The sequence below is a fragment of the Triticum aestivum genome, chromosome 2B (assembly GCF_018294505.1).
Source record: "Triticum aestivum cultivar Chinese Spring chromosome 2B, IWGSC CS RefSeq v2.1, whole genome shotgun sequence".
Taxonomy (NCBI): Eukaryota; Viridiplantae; Streptophyta; class Magnoliopsida; order Poales; family Poaceae; genus Triticum; species Triticum aestivum.
Genome location: NC_057798.1, coordinates 169,338,151 through 169,343,426, shown reverse-complemented (window position 1 = coordinate 169,343,426; position 5,276 = coordinate 169,338,151). Strand labels below are relative to the sequence as shown.

Below are 5,276 nucleotides of genomic sequence, written 5' to 3'. Positions count from 1 at the left end.
GCATGGGTAATGTTGTTTAAAGAAAACAAAAAACAGGTAATATGTTTCAGCGGGCGGGGCTTTCTCTGTCCTTTTATTTTTCTATCTTTTTTCACTTTTTTTTCAAAAAAACTTCATATCTATTCATCTTTAATCATGGCAGTACAACGGATACAAGAAATAAAAATTACATCCAGATTCGTAGACCACCTAGCGACAACTACAAGCACAGAAGCGAGCCAAAGGCACGCCGCCGTCATCGCCCCTCCATCGCTAGAGCCGGGCACAACTTGTTGTAGTAGACAGTCGGGAAGTCGTCGTGCTAAGGCCCCATAGGACCAGCACCACAGAACAGCAACCGCCATCGATGAAAAATAACGTAGATCCACATGATCCAAACCGAAGACACGAACGTAAACGAACAACGACGAGATCCGAACAAATCCACCAAAGATAGGTCTGTCGAAGACACATCTCCACACGCCCACCAACGATGCTAGATGCACCGCCGGAACAGGGGCTAGCCGGAAAGACTTTTATTTCATCTTTAGGAAGCCGCCGCCGTCTCGCCTTCCTGAATACAAGGAGATATGGATATAACGTTTGGACTATACGAGTCAATATGAACAGCCCAAATAGCGAGGACGAACAGAAGAACGAATACGTGGCACCACGGAATACAAGGAGTAGGCTCACGCTGACAGTTTTGATGGGCCACACACATCATATGTTGCGATGGAATGCCTCACTTTAAATTTTTCTACCCATAAAAATAAATAATAGAAAAAGAGATCAGGAAGATGGACATTTGCGAATACATTGCAGACTGCTCACACATCACATGAGACGTCAGAATAGAACAAATATGAACAGGGGTCTAAGCCCGTGGCCAGCCTACCCATAGGTCCTACGCAACTAGCAGAACAGGACATGGGTAGCACAGTAATGGCCGTCCTAAACGATGCAACCACGCGCATATCTCCAGGTACATGAAGCTCAGCCGACCGCTAGGATAACCCGACCCGGATGCCTAAGCTCAAAAAGTCCACATTCCTTGGGGGCGGCACCTAGGGCCGTGGCTGGGGAAGTGGGGAGAAACGAATCCCAAGGGTCAATCTAGCGCCGGTTTGCCCCCAGGCCGCTCTTTTTGGGTGCCCTGGAGGGCCGAACGGCTGGAGATGCTCTAAGCCGAGTTCAACACTCGGTTTCTATGACACATGGTATGATCTAGGCAACTCATGACCGTTTGGCACTGCTAGTGCAGTAGTAAACCGAGCATCAACGGCAAACACTCGGCTTACACACACGACGTGGCAGGTCCCGGTAGCTCCTGATGGACGCATAAGCAAGAGTAGGACACTCGGAGTATATACAACTGTCAACACACTAGCAGGCGAGCGCCTCCCGCCGACAGTCGATTTCTTCGCGTGTGTCGGCAACAAGCAAGACGATCACCTGCTCACAACCACTTGGCTTCTATCTCTACTCCTAATGTCTCAGTACGTAGGTCGTTCGTTGGTTTCGTTCGTTCGCATCCCCACCCGTCGCTGGTCCTCCTCGTTCCACCGATTTTCTCCTTCCTTTTTCCCACCAATCCCCACCGATTTATTTTAATTCATCCCGATTTTTTCCTTTTTTATGGGATCACGATTATTTTTCCCGAACAAGGAAGAGGTGGTTCGGGAGCCCAGCCCACCCAATCCTCTCTAGCGCCTCAAGCAGCAGACGCACGCAGGAAGCACAAACCCATGACCCCGACCTCGCAGCGCGCTAGGGTTAGCCTGCCGCCCATCCTCACCCGGCGCCGCCTCCGGTCCAGATAGATGAGACGATAGGATCCCCACGAGCGCGTGAAGCCCTGCCGATGCGGGAGATGGACCTGGAGGTTTACGTCCACGAGGGTGACGGGCAGGTCGTGCGGCGCTGCAAGGACAAGAGCACCGTCTCCGGCGTCAGGTACGTCCGTAAGGATGCGCCTGGTATTTCGTGCGTGCACTGCTGGTTTTCGCCATCTTTCCCTAGAGACAGCCACTCCAGGTACCCCCCTGCTCTTATTGGTTTCTCATCGCTTTGCCCAATCTCACCCTCTTAGTAGTGCCTAAACAAAAATCGTGCATTGCTAATCTCGTACGCTCCAGGAGGAATGGGTGTTTCGTGGCTGCGTTGCGGCCCTCCGCATGCATAGGAGGCCGACTGCAGTGAGTTCATCGGCTGCGTCCACCAGTCTTGATGGTAGTGGGACTACAGAAATAACCTTGTATCTTATTCGTATTAACCATAGCTAGCTGGGCCGTCATGACTTCCGGTTGTGCAGTTGCAGAGGTCAGAGGGTTTCCAGGAGAATCAGACTATCCCTCCAGGCCCCAAGAAAGAGGGCAAGAGTGAGCGGTGCAGTGTTAGGTTGGTCAAAGAATTATGTTCCAGCCATGTGAGCACATGGGTCAGCGATTTTCATCCGTTCATGTCTTGTATTTATTGGCAGGTTTGGAAGTACCAAGGCACAACCTTAATTAGTGGCTGATAGGGTGCTCTAGGTACTGCACGGCATGGTATTACTGACCTGCAGCTTGATGATTCGATCAGGTGAGGTTTGCCGTAATATTCATTGTCTATGCTATTGAACATGAGCTTTGGGTACTTGACATCGTAAAACATGGTGAAGGATCAAATGATTTGCTTCATTTGATCGTACAGTGTGGGCAGTTCTAGGTGAGTTGGTTGTACTGGACATTAATTTAGGCCATGCTCAAAAGTTCCCGAGTTCACATATATAGTAACAAATTTGCCTTGTTTCTTCTAAAAGAGTCGATTTTGCATGTATTTAACAGAAATGTTATCAAGTCTGCTACATTCAAAATCTTGATAATATTTCTAATGTATTGATATGGTGTAAATATTTTAAAGAATTTGTATGTAGAAAACCAATTACAGTTAGATAGAAAATTTAGCTTGCTATAAGGAATTCCGAGGCAGGTTTGGTCCCAATGTCTTGGGACAAATGCATGGGTTTTCACTCTGCTAATATGGAGACCTTTGTGCCAGCTGGTTTGGTGCATTCAGCTTAGTCAGGAACATTCTTCAGGATAGAGCTACTGGAAGCAAGTAACATGTGCATATTATTCGTCCATAACAAGAACTTAAATCCATAATCTGATAAAAGTGAAGGTCAGATAGAGGAATATCACTGGTCCTGTCAAGAAAGAATGCTCCTATTGTTTTATTTTTGTCAATAAACAATTACGTGTATGGGGGTTGCCCCATGGATGAAGCAAGGTGATGTCGATGGCCGTCCGGCCTGGTCCTCATATCGATCGGTTTGTTGCTGGTCTTTGATGCTTGATCTTCTGTTATCTTCGGCCGGCATGGTGCTTAGTAAACAAGCATGATCTACTTATGAGAAGTGGGTATACTTTTTCTTCAGTTCTCTTCGTAAGAGTTCTTTGATCCTTGTGAAGACTTGACATGAATTATAGTGGATGCAGGGCATGAATGGTAGGACGTGCTTCCGTCGCCGCCCCTGGTCCTCCACTCCTCCTCTCCCCTGCCTCCCCTTCTGCTAGCAGCAGCGGCCGGGGCCGCGCGAAGCAGTAACGAAGGACAACGGTGGCAGCGAGTGGACGGATGGAGGTCACGGGCATGTCTCCTCTCTATGTCCTCCTGAACATCATAGCTCTATACGTGTCACGGTCAATCGGCAATATAAGCAACGAACGTATCCAACCTCTTGTGATCCCTTCGTCCCTAAGCTTTGGACCAGTGAATTTTTCGTCTCTTCGTAAAACACACAATTTCCATATCTTATAAACTGCCCTTGCAAGTGCAAGTGATACTGCAAATGTCATCTTGTTTGATTTATTTTGCCATTTATTTGATTCGTGTCCTTCGATTTGTATAGTTCTTTAATGATTGATATTACTTGATAAGAAATGGGGAAATACTTTGAAGTCCAATATAGGGGAATATGGCAGTTTTGGAGGTGCGGACATTGCTTATCTGAATCTATGGTTCAATGGATATGACTAATTATCTGAATCTAGATGATTTTCATGTTTTTTCTTGCTTGCATGATATGAGCATGACTGATGTGAAGTTCGATATAGGTTGGCCGTAGAGCCGGAAGTACAATATTTCCACTGCTGGCATATATCTCCAGATATATTTGTTCATGTGTGTAATTTTCTTCACAAGCTGTTGACTTGGTTAAGGTACTTTTTTCTTTCTGACACAACTGAATCACCTCATGCACTCAGTTTTATGCATTGGTTTCAAAGTTGGTTGAATGCAGAAACACACGAATTTCAGACATAACTGGGTTAATGCATTTGCGCGGGATATTACATCAGAACAACCGATAGTGGTTGTGGAGCCGTCCTTTGCGACTGGTAACATGTTATACTTTGCTTATGTATTTTCATGCCTATTTTACAATATTTTACTATATTTTCACATTTATTATGCTTTCAGCAGTTGCACTGGAAAAGAATTCATTGTTTCTGCAAAACCTTAGAAATATACTCAAAGTAAGTACTGCTTTTACTTTCAACCATGAGACCGGAATTTTTTTCATTTCATGGATGTTTCCTTAATGATTTAGAAAACTGAAATCGTGCATTCTGTATACCATGGCGTGTGGCCGTGTAAACTTGTCATGTGTTTTATTTTTCTCATAGAAGAGATGTGCTGTAATAATTTTGGAACGACCATATGAGATATGTGGATGTGAATAATGTACTGGTGCATGCCTCCTAAAATCGTCAACACTAGAGTCATGCACTAACATTTGTTTTTTCAGGCTTTCAGCAAAATTTGAGATGGCTAATTAACAGAGTGGTAGAGCATTTCGATTCCTTTCCTTGTTTAAGTTGGACAATCTAAAACCACACAATGGCGTCGTGGCGGTAATTCCAAAGGTTATTTAGTGAGACGTATAGGGACTTTGTCTTCCTGTTGGGTAAGGGTGGAATGAAACACATGAAGATCAAGGAAACGACAACCGGTTACAGTTCAAAGGAAGCCCGTTGGCAAGAAAAACATTGACGCTTGTCAACTCTGGCAATGGACTAAAAACATTCCCCTATAAAGTCATTTTTGATTGTCTAGGGAGTATAACCATTAATTTATGTGCTTCAGAATGGTGGAGTAAATGAGCCAGGATTAAGTTAGAAAAGTTGTCTCAACCCGTGCAAAGGTTAAGATTTTCCTTTAGTGTTTAAGCTTCTAGGATATACTGTAGCCGTTGAATGTTAATACTGAACAATATTAAGGTTTGAGTTGTGGGAGAGGGAAAGAGAGAGACA

General features: G+C 45.1%; 1 long non-coding RNA gene across 5 annotated transcripts; it reads left to right on the top strand.

Annotated features, from left to right (window-relative positions):
• The first annotated feature begins 1,606 nt into the window (after positions 1–1,606).
• On the top strand, positions 1,607–5,256 carry LOC123044133 (uncharacterized). Of its 5 annotated transcripts, none has more exons than XR_006419839.1 (7): positions 1,607–2,016; positions 2,118–2,211; positions 2,294–2,379; positions 2,462–3,379; positions 3,453–4,184; positions 4,265–4,361; positions 4,444–5,256. It is a non-coding gene; the product is annotated as an uncharacterized lncRNA (long non-coding RNA). The 5 variants fall into 5 exon arrangements; XR_006419840.1 differs by having other exon boundaries at positions 2,462–4,184; positions 4,447–4,499; positions 4,772–5,256; XR_006419837.1 differs by having other exon boundaries at positions 2,462–4,184; positions 4,444–4,499; positions 4,772–5,256.
• The last annotated feature ends 20 nt before the right edge of the window (positions 5,257–5,276 follow it).